Raw genomic sequence first — 14,380 nt, 5'->3', positions numbered from 1 at the left:
ATTGGATAAATGTGAGAGATTATTCTACATGTGCTGGGGACCGGCTACTAAGGTTTAACATACATACCCTGGAAACTGGGTGCCAAGGCATTAAAGCATGTGCTGGGGACTGGATGCTTAGGGTTTAACACATGTGCTGACAACTGGAAACTGAGAGATTAATGCACATCAGCAACAGATAGATGATGGGAAGTTATGGCCCATACGTTGGGTATTGGATTCTGAGGGGTTAAAACTTGTTATGAGCACTGAGTTGTTAACACACAAGTGCTGGGGGCTGGGCGCTGAGGGATCTCTAATTTACAGAGAAATTAGCACTTTGACATCAACAAACATGTGCTGGGACTGGTTAAAAAGGGGTGCATGTTTATCCATGAAGACTGGTTATTGATGGATAGTGATGGACTAACATCGGCCAGGGTGGTTCACGAACGTATGCCGCAAATTTACTCAAAAATCAGCGAACCGCGATTTCGCGGTGGGCCCCATTGACTTTAATGGGAGGCGAATTTTAAAAACCTTTAGGTCATATTTTCAGCCACAAAAGACGTACTAGCTGTGCACAAATAGTTCCAGCACATGGACAATGTCATAACAGAAGTATTGCAATTGGAAAAGTTGCCCTAAATTTTTTTTTTACAGCAAAAACTATATATTTTTTTTCATAACTCAGCCAGAACTGACAGCAGCCAGTAAATACATGTCTAATACATATAGGGTCCATTCACACATCTGTAAAATGGGTCCGCATCCATTCCACAATTACATTTACAGACCCATTGATTTTCAATTCCAGTCTGAAAAATTAGGCATTCACAGGATAAAGAAGTAAGTGTCGGCCATTCCAGGCCCCAAAAATTAGCCCACATGCATTTACCTGACAGCTAAGAACGTAGTATTCTGTGGCTGAAGGTACATAAGGCATTCACAGGATACAGAACTAAGTGTCGGCCAGTATTGGCACCAAAAATTAGCCCACATGGCTTTACCTGACAGCTAAGAACGTAGTATTCTGTGGCTGATGGTACATTAGGCATTCACAGGATACAGAAGTAAGTGTTGGCCTGTATAGGCTCCAAAAATTACCCCACATGGGTATAACTGACAGCAAAGGACATAGTATTTAAAGGCTAGAGGTACTTTAGGCATTCACAGGATACAGAAGCAAGTGTTGGCCATAAAAGGCCCCAAAAATTACCCCACATGGGTTTACCTGACAGCTAAGAATGTAGTATTCTGTGGCTAAAGGTACATTAGGCATTCACAGTATACAGAAGTAAGTGTCGGCCTGTATAGGCTCCAAAAATTAGCTCACATGGGTTTAACTGACAGCAAAGAACGTAGTGTATTTGATGGCTAGAGGTGCATTAGGCATTCACAGTATACAAAAGTAAGTGTTGGCCATAAAAGGCCCCAAAAATTAGCCCACATGAGTTTACCTGACAGCTAAGAACGTAGTATTCTGTGGCTGAAGGTACATTAGGCATTCACAGTATACAGAAGTAAGTGTCGGCCTGTATAGGCTGCAAAAATTAGCCATTCAATGGACATAAAATGCCTTTTATGCCGCTGTATTTAGCGAAAACAAGGACCAGGAATTGTTGTGGGTGGATGGCGGTCTGGCAGATATTTGTGGCCTGTCATGAGGAATTTCAATGAAACATGGTCTACTGGTCACATGTGTTGAATTCCTCAGAGATCCATGCCTCATTCATTTTTATAAATGTGAGGTAGTCTACACTGTCATGAGCTAGGCGAGTGCGCTTACCGGTCACGATCCCCCCTGCTTTGCTGAATGTCCTTTTGGACAGGACACTGGATGGGGGGCAAGCCAACAGTTCCATTGCAAATTTTGCAAGCTCTGGCCAGAGGTCAAGCCTGCCCACCCAGTAGTCCAGGGGTTCATCCCTCCTCAGAGCGTCCACATTGGCCGTTAACCCGATGTAGTCGGACACCTGTCGGACACCTTTTTTTATGCTCCAACATTTGAGCCACAGAAGCCTGCCTTTTTCCAGAACAACGGGACGATGGCATCATGGAAGGTGGAGTGTTGGACAACTGTGAGGAGACAGGAGAAGGAGAAGGAGAAGAGGCTGGACGGTGAGAGCCTGGAGTGTGGCTTTGTGGGTTCTGAAGGTGTTGCTCCCACTGGGCTCGGTGATGGGATTTCAGGTGCCTTCTTAAGGCGGTTGTCCCTAGGTGAGTGTTGGGCTTACCGTGACGTATGTGTTTACTGCAAAGGCTGCAGATGGCAACACTGTTGTCAGCAACGGACACATTAAAAAAAAGCCCACACTGCGGAGCCATGTGACGGCATCCTGGGAGCTCCAGATGTGACTGTACATGGTTCATGGCTCGCTCCTGATACATTTGCATTCTGCTTTGTACCTCTTGTGCAATGCAAGTTCTGCCTGCCTCTCCTCCCCAGGGGTGTGTTGGATTTTAAGTTTTCTCAATGAGTTGGCAAGATCAGCACGTAAACACCAGTCCATGTAGCGGGAAGGCTTCATGTGTGAGGAAATCACTTCGGGGGTAAAGGAACATTCCATAAAACAGCGCCGGCTGGCAATGAAACACTGCATGGATTTAAAGTTTTGGGCGACAGTGTGAAGTTTTTCCATCGGAAAAAAGTTCTTAAGTGCCTGCTTCACTGCAGCTATTTGTGGTGGGGTAGGATGGATCCAAGCTTGCAGAAGACATATATGAAACCATTGACGAAGAGTTTCGTGATTGGATGCTGATGGTGGGGCTGATGGAGTATCACAGCTGCAGGCACATAGTATGGGGTCCTTGAGTATGATAACTTGATGAAATTGACCATCATATCTTAAGATCTGGTTCCAGAAGGTGGAGGTTGTTTGGCAGTTCCACAATCTGTGAAATAGCATTGGTCAAGGGGTGGCACACGAAGGACAGGATGAATAAGAGGAGCACGTCATACTATGACAGAAAGAGTAGTATGCCAGATGCCCAATCTTAAATTGAGTTTCTCACCATGCTTCACATATCACGAGGGAGTGGATTTTTTTGTAGCTCGTCAAGATCTTTTTTGGTGCGTCCTCTTTGCCAAGAACAGATATCCAGTGTTTAAACACTGTGTGCGATATTTGGAGGTTTGACGTGTGATGAGGTTGGAGTAGGTCTCAGATATGGAGTATTGGTCTCAGCTGATCAGAGCATCTATGAATGAGCCTTAAAAGGGTTCTCTGGTTGAACTAAAGCAAGTTTTGAGATAACTGGTTAGTTGTTAATAATGGAATGCCTGTATATATCGCCTGTATATATTATATACTGTATATATGTGTATTAAAATTAGTATGTTTAACATGGCATTGATCTTTCTTTCTTAGACAAAAAAGAGGAGAAACAGAAAAAAGAGCCAAAAGAGCTTAACAAAGGTAGATATCACAATGTTGTATGATGTTTCTATTCTGTGTATTTCATGTATTACAACTTTATAAGTATATTAATATAATTTAATATAAATCTATTCTTAGCAATACTATTTATATTGTTTTCACAAAATGTTCATTATTATACTTGATTGCTGCATATTTACAACAAATTTATTTTCAGAGACTCCAGTTAAAAAGCAAGAGAAACCAGCAGAACTCAAAAAAGGTAAGCTCCCAAATCTTCTGTTTTTTATGTAACATGAAATGTGTGAGGTCATCAGCATTGCTTTTGTCGTCTCCTAGGGTTTTATATGTATAGGTAGCACAGTGTTAGATAACATGAAAAGATTCTACACAACACAGAAATTTAAGCCATGAAATAAACCCTAGATAACCCAGCACTATCTAGTTAAATGAAATACCTTTCACCAGGGAATTGGACCTTGAGCAAAAAAACAACCCTTACTTGTCAATGCTGCTGCTACAAAATGGTTTGTGGGAAAGCACCATGCTCTGGCTTTCCCAAGTTTTAATAGAGCTCTGAAAGACCTTTGAAGAGGCAGCTTTCTCATCTACAGTGTTCATTTACAGCAGTGGTCTACTTGCCCTTGATTATTTCAGATTCTCATTAACACAGTGAGGGAATTTTTTTGTAAAACTGGATCAGCCAGAACTGAAGCAATTGTGCATGCCAACCAATCAGCTGCTATCTTTCTTTATTTATAAACCTAATGAGGAAAAGCTGAAGATAGAAGCTGATTGGTTCATATGCACACCTGCTCCAGATTCTGTCTCCTCCAGTTTCGGTAAATTCCTTTTAGTAAAAGAACATAATAGGAAATGCCAAAATGGAAGGAAAGTAAGAAATTCAGCAAATAGAAATAACTACCTAAAAAAAGCAAGTCAATGTATTGTGTATATATATATACGTATATATACAGTATCTCACAAAAGTGTGTACACCCCTCACATTTTTGTAAATATTTTATTATATATTTTCATATGACACCACTGAAGAAATTACACTTTGCTACAATGTAAAATAGTAAGTGTACAGCTTGTATAGCTTGCTGTCCCATCCAAAAAACTCAACACACAGCCATTAATTTTGAAACCGCTGGCAACAAAAGTGAGTACACCCCTAAGTCAAAATGTCCAAATTGGGCCCAAAGTGTCAATATTTTGTGTGGCAACCATTATTTTCCAGCACTGCCTTAACCCTCTTGGGTATGGATTTCACCAGAGCTTCCCAGGTTGCCACTGGAATCCTTTTCCACTCCTCCATGACGACATCACGGAGCTGGTGGATGTTAGAGACCATGCGCTCCTCCACCTTCCTTTTGAGGATGCCCCATAGATGCTCAATAGGGTTTAGGTCTGGAGACATGCTTTGCCAGTCCATCACCTTTACCCTCAGCTTCTTTATCAAGGTAGTGGTTGTCTTGGAGGTGTGTTTGGAGTCGTTATCATGTTGGAATACTGCCCAGCGGCCCAGTCTCTGAAGGGAGGTGATCATGCTCTGCTTCAGTATGTCACAGTACATGTTGGCATTCATGGTTACCGCAATAAACTGTAGCTCCCCGGTGCCGTCAGCACTCATGCAGCCCTAGACCATGACACTCCCACCAACATGCTTGTCTGTAGGCAAAATACACTTGTCTTTGTACTCCTCACCTGGTTGCCGCCACACACGCTTGATACTATCTGAACCAAATAAGTTTATCTTGGTCCCAACAGACCACAGGACATGGTTCCAGTAATCCATGTCCTTAGTCCGCTTGTCTTCAGCAAACTGTTTGCGGGCTTTCTTGTGCATCATCTTTAGAAGAGGCTTCCTTCTGGGATGTCAGCTATGCAGACTAATTTGATCCAGTGTGCGGCGTATGGTCTGAGCACTGACAGGCCCCCCACCCCTTCAACTTCTGCCGCAATACTGGCAGCACTCATACATATATTTCCCAAAGACAACCTCTGGATATGACGCCGCTGAGCATGTGCACTCAACCTCTTTGGTTGACCATGGCGAGGCCTGTTCTGAGTGGATGGCCACCATGCTGCAACTCAGTTTCAGGGTCTTGGCAATCTTCTTATAGCCTAGGCCATCTTTATGTAGAGCAACAATTCTTTTTTTCAGATCCTCAGAGAGTTCTTTCCCATGAGGTGCCATATTGAACTTCCAGTGACCGGTATGAGAGAGTGAAAGTGATAACACCAAATTTAACACACATGCTCCCCATTCACACCTGAGACCTTGTAACACTAATGTGTCACATGACACCAGGGAGGGAAAATGGCTAACTAGGCCCAATTTGGACATTTTTACTTAGGGGTGTACTCACTTTTATTGCCAGCGGTTCAGACATTAATGGCTGTGTGTTGAGTTATTTTGAGGGGACAGCAAATGTACACTGTTATACAAGCTGTACACTCACTACTTTACACTGTAGCAAAGTGTAATTTCTTCAGTGTTGTCACATGAAAAGATATAATAAAATATTTACAAAAATGTGAGGGTCGTACTCACTTTGTGAGATACTGTATATACAATGGATGAAATTATTTACTATTATTATTATACAGGATTTATATAGCACCAATAGTTTGCACAGGGCTTAATAAAATGAAGGCAGACATTACAGTTACAATACAATTTGGAATCAGAGGAATCAGAGGACCCTGTTTGTTAGAGCATGCAATCTAAAAGGGAGGGTCAATTTATACAAAAGGTAATAGCTGTGGGGGATGAGCTGATGAAGAAAGTGAAACAGTGTATTAGTTGGTAGCCGGATAGGCTTCTTTAAAGAGAAGGGTTTTCAGTGATCGTCTAAAGATGGATAGATAAGGGGATAGTCGGACAGATTGGGGTAGAGAGTTCCAAAGAATGGGTGAAGCTCTGGAGAAATCCTGGAGGCGAGCATGGGAAGAGGTGACAAGGGAGCTAGAGAGCAGGAGGTCTCGGGAGGACCAAAGAGAGCGGCTTGGTTGATATTTTGAGATCAGGTTAGTGATGTAGCTGGGGGCAGAGTTGTGAATGGCATTGTAAACTATTGTTAGCACTTTGAATTTTATTCGTTGGGTGAGTGGAAGCCAGTGAAGGGATTGGCAGAGAGGGGGGGAGGACACTGAATGGTTGGTAAAGTGGATAAATCTTGCAGCAGCATTCATTATGGATTTAAGGGGGATAATCTATGTAAAGGTAATCCAATGAGGAGGGAGTTGCAGTAGTCAAGGTGAGAGATAACCAGGGCATGAATTAAAAGCTTGGTGGTGTCGCTGGTTAAAAAGGGCCGTATTCTAGCGATGTTGTAGAGGTTAAGTCGGCATGATTTGGACAGGGATTGGATGTAAGCCAGAAAGGACAGTGCAGAGTCCAGGGTTACCTCTAGCATCCTGGCATGTGTGGAAGGACTGATAGTTGTTCCATTGATCTTGACAGAGAATTCAGGCGAAGGGGCATGTGGAGGAGGAAATATTATGAGCTCGGTTTTAGATAGATTCAGTTTGAGGAAGTGGTGTGACATCCAGGCTGTTATGTCTGTTAGTAGATCAGTGATGTGGGAGGAGACTGATGGGGTGAGCTGAGGGGTAGAGAGGTGGATTTGGGTGTCATCAGCATAGAAATGGTAGTGGAAGCCATGGAAGGCTATTAGCTGACCCAGGGAGGAGGTATAGATCGAGAATAATAGCGGTCCAATGACAGAACCTTGGACGAGCCCAGCGGTAAGAGGAGTGGCTGGGGATTAAGTGGAATTGTAAGTGACACTGAAGGTGCGGTGAGATAGGTAAGATTCGAACCAATGGAGAGCACAGTCACGGAGACTGAGCAAACTGAGTTTTTTGAGAAGGAGGGGGTGGTCAACAGTATCAAAGGCAGCAGAGAGAGTAAGAGTACTGAGTAGTGACCATTGGTTTTAGCTGTTAGTAAGTCATTTGTAAGTTTTAGGAGAGAAGTTTCTGTGGAGTGCTGCCGGCGAAATCCAGACTGAAGGGGATCAAGAAGGTTATTCTCAATGAGGGGCTTACTCAGGCGGTTGTAGACTAAACATTCAAGGAGTTTGGAAGCAAAGGGAGTAAGGAGATGGGTCTTAAGTTGTTAAGATTGGTGGGGTCTAGTGAGGCTTTCTTTGGTATGGGATTGACTAGTGCATGTTTTAGAGAGTTGGGGAAGATGCCAGTTGAGAGGTTGAAGATATGAGTTAAAGAGTGTAGGATAGAGCCAGAGGGTGGCTGTAGTATTTGAGAAGGAAAAGGGTCCAGGGGGCAAGAAGTTAGGTGGGCATTAGAAAAAATTTTAGTAACTTCCTCTACAGTAGTTGGGTTAAACAAGGGAAGTATTGATTGTGCAGGAAGACAAGGTGTGTAAGGTGAGGGATATATCTGTAGTGTAAAGATCTCTTCACACATTGTATCAATCTTATTTTTGAAGTGATTGGCAATCTCTTGGGCAGTGAGTAAGTTAGTGGGTGGAAGTAATGGAGGATGAAGTAGAGTGCTGAAGGTAGAAAAGAGTTGAGGGGGACTGTGTGAGAGGGTGTTAATGAGAGTGATAAAATAGGTCTGTTTGGCAGCAGGAACTGTATTTTTGTAGGGCAGATTTATATTGGCTGAAATCTTGCTGTCTTACGCCACAGACGCTCAAGAGCGCTACTAAGTTTTTTGAGGCTTCTGGTATTATCTGTCTGCCAGGGTTGTAGCGGTCAGGGCGTGATTCTGTTTGTAGTGAGGAGGGCCAAGGCATCCAGGGTAGATGAAAGTGAACTGTTGTAGACAGAAGTGGCCATGTTGGGGCAGGAATGGGATGAGATTGTGTTGAAGAGACAATCTGTAGCAGAAAAAAGAAGTCAAGGGTTAAGATGTCGAAGGTTTCTATGGGTAATTGTTCGGTAGTTGGAAGGTAAGGATGAGGACAAGGAGAGACTGAAACTAATGAGGTGGTGATCCGAGAGAGGGAATGGAATGTTGGAGAGGTTACGAGGAGTGCATAGGTAGGAGAACATGAGGTCAAGGCTGTTGCCATTAGAGTGAGTAGAAGCATGTATCCATTGTTTTAGGTCAAAGGTTAAGCTCCAAAGCTCCAAAGTTTAGAAGTAGCAGGAGTGTTAAGATTAACAGGTATGTTGAAGTCTCCAAGAATGATTGTTGGAATTTCAGAAGAGAGAAAGAAGGGTAGCCAGGCAGAGAAGTCATCAAGGAAGCCTGATACCAGTCCAGGAGGCAGATAGATCACAGCAATTCTCAACTAAACTGGAGAAAATAGACAAACACAGTGAGCTTCAAATGAGGAGAGGGACAGAGAGGGGGGTGGATGAAGAAGCTGAAAAGTGCTTTGAGGGGAAAGCAGAATTCCAAACCCACCTCCTTTCCGTCCACTAGGCCTAGGAAAGTGAGTCCACAGGAGGCCACCAGTGGAGAGGGCAGCAGGAAAAGGAGAGTCAGATTCTTGAAGCCAGGTCTCAGTAATTGCAAGCAGGTTGAAGGAGTTTGTGATAAATTGGTCACGGACAGAGGTGAGTTTGTTGCAAACAGAGTGGGCATTCCAGAGGGCGCAGGAGAAGGGGAGGTTGGCTCTAGGCAGAAGAGGAATAGAAACCAGATTGTGTGGATTTCGGCTGGTGTCAGAGAATAGGGGGTGACGGGTATGTTGGACAAAGGTAAATGATGGGGGCCCAGGATTTGGGGAAATATCTCCAGAGGTTTGGAGAAGCAGAAGGGTGAGGGAGGTGATATGGGAGTATGATTTATGAGAGGGGACACATCTCAGTGTCCTGGAGGTTTTATTGGTGTGTGGGTTCAGAATCAACAGGAGTTAATGAGTGCAGTATAAAGGTTAGGATAGGAGTGAGGATGATATATACAAGCAGTGGTGCGGAGAAGCAGGGTAAAAGAGAGAACGTTTTAGGAGAGAGGATGCAAACATGAGAAGGAGAATTAGGGATTGCATAATACAGGGTGGTGAGATTGAGAAGTGAGATGGAAAAGTTGTATAGAGACTCAGGTCACCTGTAGTCTGTTGGATTGCAGTTGTATGCTTTGGATGTTCGCTTTGAGCATTCGCTGAAGTGCTGAGCCGAAGTGTAATACTTAAACAAATATTAATACTTTATCCAAGATAGTAGCTGCCAATGCAATCCTTGCCTGTGCGACACCTGCCTGTGCATCCACTATTAAGTTATTCAAATTATTTTAGAAGAGAAAGATAAAAAAGGACCCAAAAAAGGGTTGATAGCACAATATATGCCAGATCTATTCACCTATCCAACTGCTCAGTGTCCGCCAACCCCCTCTGTCACTCCCTTCACTGCTTTTGTTCGCCCCAATGCATACATTTTAAATTACTAACAACAACATACACAGCTATACATATCCCAAGCTACATCTCAAAGTATCACCCAAACAGTTCTCTTTGCTCCCCTCTAGACCTACTGCTCTCTAGTCCCCTTGCCACCTCCTCTCATAATCATCTGAAAGGCTTTTCCAGACCCTTTCCCTTCCTATGAAAATCACTACCACAATCAATCCGGGTAGCCCCTACTCTGTCTGCCTTCAGGCTATCCTGGAAAACTCATATCTTCAGGGAAGCCTATCCCAACCCAAATAAACAGCTGAAATTTTACTTTCTCCATTATATCATCCCCCACAGTTGTTACCTTTTGTATCAGTTGCCTCTCCATTTTGTAAGCACTCACAAGCAGGGACCACCTATACCTTTTGTATTGATTTTTGTTTTTCTTGTTTTGCAAAACTTTGAATTCTTTGAATGTTTTCAGAATCCCAAGTTAAAAAGCAGGAGATATCTGCAGAATCTAAGAAAGGTAAGCTTGGAAACCTTTTTCATAGACAGGAAGGTACCTATGAATAATAGAAGATCATTAATGTTCAAGTAAAAATGTTATTAATGCTAACCAGTAGAATGAAATATTTACATTTTTGATTATTAACCACTTTACCACCGGAGGATTTTCCTGCTTTACGTCCAGGCCACTTTTTGCAACTTGGCACTGCGCGACATTAACTGAACACCGTACCCATTTCCTTTTTTCCCCACAAATAGAGCTTTCTTTTGGTGGTATTTGATCACCTGTGCGATTTTTTTTTTTTTGTAAAAAAGAGCGACAATTTGGAAAAAAAACCAATATTTTTTACATTCTGATATATAACATTCCCAAAAAAAAATAAAAATCTAAATTTTTTAACATTTTAGGCCAATTTGTTTTCTGCTACATATTTTTGGTAAAAAAAAATCACAATAAGCGTATTTTGATTGGTTTGCGCAAAAGTTATCGCGTTTACTAAGTACGGGAAAGATAAGTGTGTGGGGGGAGGGGATTGTGTGACACAGACACAGATTGCAGGTTCAGCTATGCTGAATCCTGTAATCTGTCCCTGCCTGTCACATAGGAGATCCGCCCGCTTTGTTTACACAAGTGGGCGGATTTCCTCACTCGATCCCCGACGATCGGGGAAGAGCGGCGGTGATCACCGCCTCTCCTCCCCTGGCCCTACTCCCGCTGTGTGCGAATACAGTGGGAGCGAGCCTCCGGCAGTGCGTGCGCGCCGCCGAGAGGGGGCGGGATCCAGCGACGTAGGTCTACATCCTGAACGATAACGAGCCACTTTGCCGCAGTACCAGCTCAATAAGCGGTCGTCAAGTGGTTAAAAAAAAAAAAAAGAAGCAATTATCTATGGAAAACATGTCAACAAATATGCCAAACCAAAAAAAAAAGATAACTTTATTCCCATGTATTTTTTGCAGAGAAAATAGGGGAAAAACAAGAAAAGATGCCCAAAGTGCTAAAGAGAGGCACATACTATATATATATATATATATATATATATATATATAGGTCCTTCTCAAAAAATTAGCATATTGTGATAAAGTTCATTATTTTCTGTAATGTACTGATAAACATTAGACTTTCATATATTTTAGATTCATTACACACAACTGAAGTAGTGCAAGCCTTTTATTGTTTTAAAATTGATGATTTTGGCATACAGCTCATGAAAAACCAAAATTCCTATCTAAAAAAATGAGCATATCATGAAAGGTTCTCTAAACGAGCTATTAACCTAATCATCTGAATCAACTAATTAACTCTAAACACCTGCAAAAGATTCCTGAGGCTTTTAAAAACTCCCAGCCTGGTTCATTACTCAAAACCGCAATCATAGGTAAGACTGCCGACCTGACTGCTGTCCAGAAGGCCATCATTGACACCCTCAAGCAAGAGGGTAAGACACAGAAAGAAATTTCTGAATGAATAGGCTGTTCCCAGAGTGCTGTATCAAGGCACCTCAGTGGGAAGTCTGTGGGAAGGAAAAAGTGTGGCAGAAAACGCTGCACAACGAGAAGAGGTGACCGGACCCTGAGGAAGATTGTGGAGAAGGACCGATTCCAGACCTTGGGGGACCTGCGGAAGCAGTGGACTGAGTCTGGAGTAGAAACATCTAGAGCCACCATGTACAGGCGTGTGCAGGAAATGGGCTACAGGTGCTGCATTCCCCAGGTTAAGCCACTTTTGAACCAGAAACAGCGGCAGAAGCGCCTGACCTGGGCTATAGAGAAGCAGCACTGGACTGTTGGTCAGTGGTCCAAAGTACTTTTTTCAGATGAAAGCAAATTTTGCATGTCATTCGGAAATCAAGGTGCCAGAGTCTGGAGGAAGACTGGGGAGAGGGAAATGCCAAAATGCCTGAAGTCCAGTGTCAAGTACCCACAGTCAGTGATGGTCTGGGGTGCCATGTCAGCTGCTGGTGTTGGTCCACTGTGTTTTATCAAGGGCAGGGTCAATGCAGCTAGCTATCAGGAGATTTTGGAGCACTTCATGCTTCCATCTGCTGAAAAGCTTTATGGAGATGAAGATTTCATTTTTCAGCACGACCTGGCACTTGCTCACAGTGCCAAAACCACTGGTAAATGGTTTACTGACCATGGTATTACTGTGCTCAATTGGCCTGCCAACTCTCCTGACCTGAACCCCATAGAGAATCTGTGGGATGTTGTGAAGAGAAAGTTGAGAGACGCAAGACCCAACACTCTGGACGAGCTCAAGGCTGCTATCGAAGCATCCTGGGCCTCCCTAACACCTTAGCAGTGCCACAGGCTGATTGCCTCCATGCCACGCCGGATTGAAGCAGTCATTTCTGCAAAAGGATTCCCGACCAAGTATTGAGTGCATAACTGAACATAATTATTTGATGGTTGACCTTTTTTGTATTAAAAACACTTTTTTTTTATTGGTCGGATGAAATATGCTAATTTTTTGAGATAGGAATTTTGTTTTTTCATGAGCTGTATGCCAAAATCATCAATATTAAAACAATAAAAAGGCTTGCACTACTTCAGTTGTGTGTAATGAATCTAAAATATATGAAAGTCTAATGTTTATCAGTACATTACAGAAAATAATGAACTTTATCACAATATGCTAATTTTTTGAGAAGGACCTGTATATATATATTTATACATTTATTTTAATGGCTTGTTTACAATGTATTACAATTCTGTGAATTTAAAATCACTCCGTTTTTACAAATATTTTTAATTTATTTACAAACGTTATTGCTTCAATTTTTTTCAGAGATTCCAGTTAAAAAGCAAGAGAAGATAGCAGAACCTAAAAAAGGTAAGCTTCTGAATCTTATCATCTGTAATCAAAGGATGTTTCCTATAAAGATCAGTCACATTTTCGTTTAAGTGTAATGTATGCTAACAAAAAGAATGCAGTCATTCTATTTTAAAGTATTAAATAATAAAAAGTCGGTGATGATTCTATTTCAGATAATAATATATAATAAATAATAATAAATATTTTTTTGTTTTCTTTAGAATGTTTTATACATTTTTGTATAATGCTGAATGTAAACTAAAATGTTAAATGTCATCGATGGCCCCTTCTGAAATGTAATATTTGCAAAACTAGGATTTTTCTTTAAAAGTGTCCATATTTCTGTAATAGCAAAGTGGAACTAAACCTTCCTATCTTAGCCTTTGTTTGTGGTCATTGTGGTGCTGCAAATGTAATTTGTTATGACAGCAGAAATTTGATTGCTTAAAAGTTTGGTTAAGAGCACAAGCAAATGTGACAGTTATCATTTGAATGTAACTGTTTTGAGAAATGGATAAAATACTGGGCTTAGTTGTGCTTTAAATATAGCATAACATGTGAGTATAAAATTGTAACTAAGAAGTTAATTACAAAAGCCAGTGGAGCACGTTTAATTATTTGCCTATAGGCTGGAAGGCTTGTATTTATTAATATTACATTTACAAAAAAAAAATATATATATATATATATATATATATGTGTGTGTGTATTGTCGATGATTTATTTTGGAGATATTTTATTTTGACAAGAATGGACATTTTCTTTACAATGCCTTATACAGATTTGTATAATACTGTATTTGGCACAATACTTAAATATAACAAAACTTATATTTCACATTTATTTGTTACAAATTACTTGAACAGAAACTCCAACTATAAAACCAGAAGTTCAAGCAAAGCCAAAGGAAGGTAAGTTATCTAAGCAAGACATATCAATATATACATTTCAAAATATATAAAGTAATTTAACATTACATAAATCATTTATTTTAGACAAAGAAGAGGAAAAACTACAAAAGGAGCCCAAGGAGCAAAAGAAAGGTTGATTTTGAGATGTTATAATATGTTTTATGCCATGTATTTTGTGTATTGTGACACTTGGAAATTGTACTTTACACTTTCTATATAATATTATAATAAAATATGCATTATCACGCCTGATTTATGCACACTCACTAAACATTTATTTTTAGGGACCACAGTTATAAAGGAAAAGAAACCAGCAAAACCGGTCAAAGGTAAGCTTGTAAATCTTTTTACTTGTAAGTAAGAAGTTAATTGCTGTCATGGATGTATAGTGTAAAGACTTACAGAACTATTGGCAGTTGGCCAGGTCAGTGCACTATACATTGACTGCATTGTATACTCAGCTATA

General features: G+C 41.3%; 2 long non-coding RNA genes across 2 annotated transcripts; both read left to right on the top strand.

Moving 5' to 3' along the window:
* The first annotated feature begins 3,348 nt into the window (after nt 1–3,348).
* On the top strand, nt 3,349–11,196 carry LOC309551617. The gene is made up of 4 exons (XR_014225096.1): nt 3,349–3,398; nt 3,577–3,621; nt 10,163–10,207; nt 11,149–11,196. It is a non-coding gene; the product is annotated as an uncharacterized lncRNA (long non-coding RNA).
* Nucleotides 11,197–12,974: 1,778 nt separating this feature from the next.
* On the top strand, nt 12,975–14,035 carry LOC309551620. The gene is made up of 3 exons (XR_014225099.1): nt 12,975–13,021; nt 13,870–13,914; nt 13,999–14,035. It is a non-coding gene; the product is annotated as an uncharacterized lncRNA (long non-coding RNA).
* Nucleotides 14,036–14,380: the final 345 nt, after the last annotated feature.

The sequence above is a fragment of the Pelophylax lessonae genome (genome assembly GCF_965119305.1).
Source record: "Pelophylax lessonae genome assembly, chromosome: 3".
Lineage (NCBI taxonomy): Eukaryota > Metazoa > Chordata > Amphibia > Anura > Ranidae > Pelophylax > Pelophylax lessonae.
The sequence above is the reverse complement of the archived record's forward strand: the minus strand, read 5'-3'. Positions and strand labels throughout refer to the sequence as shown.